The sequence below is a fragment of the Dunckerocampus dactyliophorus genome, unplaced genomic scaffold (assembly GCF_027744805.1).
Source record: "Dunckerocampus dactyliophorus isolate RoL2022-P2 unplaced genomic scaffold, RoL_Ddac_1.1 HiC_scaffold_144, whole genome shotgun sequence".
Classification (NCBI taxonomy): domain Eukaryota; kingdom Metazoa; phylum Chordata; class Actinopteri; order Syngnathiformes; family Syngnathidae; genus Dunckerocampus; species Dunckerocampus dactyliophorus.
In genome coordinates this window covers 25,001-26,335 of record NW_026559839.1, presented here as the reverse complement: position 1 = coordinate 26,335, position 1,335 = coordinate 25,001, and positions in this window count along the sequence as shown.

Here is a 1,335-nt window from a genome sequence, read left to right as displayed (position 1 = left end):
CCATGGGCGGCATCCGGCGGCCCCTGGCCGTGCTTCGTCTGCGGGTCGCTCTCCACCTCCGGGTGGCCAATCCGAGGTGTCCGCAAAGTGTGTGCGCTCGCCATGGGCGGCATCCGGCGGCCTCTGGCCGTGCTTCGTCTGCGGGTGCACACTCGGAGCGAGGCTCCTGCTCGCTCCGGCGCGGTAGCTTTGTCCGCGCTCCACCTCCGGGTGGCGAATCCCAAAAAGCAGCACTTTGGTGCTACGAAGGTGTCAGAAGAGTGTGTGCGCCCGCCATGGGCGGCATCCGGCGGCCTCTGGCCGTGCTTCGTCTGCGGGTGCACACTAGGCGCGGTGGCTTTGTCCGCGCTCCACCTCCGGGTGGCGAATCCCAAAAAGCAGCACTTGGGTGCTTCGTAGGTGTCAGAAAAGTGTGTGCGCCCGCCATGGGCGGCATCCGGCGGCCTCTGGCCGTGCTTCGTCTGCGGGCGCACACTCGGAGCGAGGCTGCTGCTCGCTCCGGCGCGGTGGCTGGGTCCGCGCTCCACCTCCGGGTGGCGGAAGGAATCGAAAAGGAGCACTTTGCTGCTTCGCAGGTGTCAGAGGAGTGGGAGCGCCCGCCATGGGCGGCATCCGGCGGCCCCTGGCCGTGCTTCGTCTGCGGGTCGCTCTCCACCTCCGGGTGGCCCACTCCAAAGAAAATAAAAAAGGAGCCCAGCTCACTGGAAGGCACGCTGAGGCTCCGGCGCGGGTAAGAGGGGCCCGCGCCTCACCTCCGGGTGTCCGACAAAGAGGAGCCGAGTGTGCTCATTGGAGGCCAGTGGGACCTCCGGCGCGGTAGCAGGGCCCGCGCTTCACCTCCGGGTGTCCGACAGAGAGGAGCCGAGTGCTCACTGGAGGCGAGTGACACCTCCGGCGCGGCCACCCGGGGGGCCATTGCCCCCCACCCGGCCGCGCTCGCACGCACCCCAACCCCCTGAGCCCCCACTGACCTAGCGGTAAACCAGACCCGCCTTTGGAGGGCCCCCGCCGGCCGGCCGTGGTGCCGGTGTTCGGGCGGACGGCTCCTCCAGCCTGCGGGTTGGCCTCAATGGGCAAGTGCACATGGCACCCGTGAAGCCGATGATTGCCGAGGCAGCGGTTCGCCGTCCCCTCGTCACACGCGTGTCGCACTCTGCCCGACCTATCGGTAGCGAGATCGAGACGACCCGTCTGACCCAGTTGTCCTCCATCGGCGCCGCGCCGGTTCGGCCCCCGCATCGCCGCCATCTCTCGGGACAGGTGCCCGCCTGGGCGGTTCCAAGGTGCGTGGGAAGCAGCGACGGCGGCAGGCAAGTCCGGAAACACCCTTTCTCT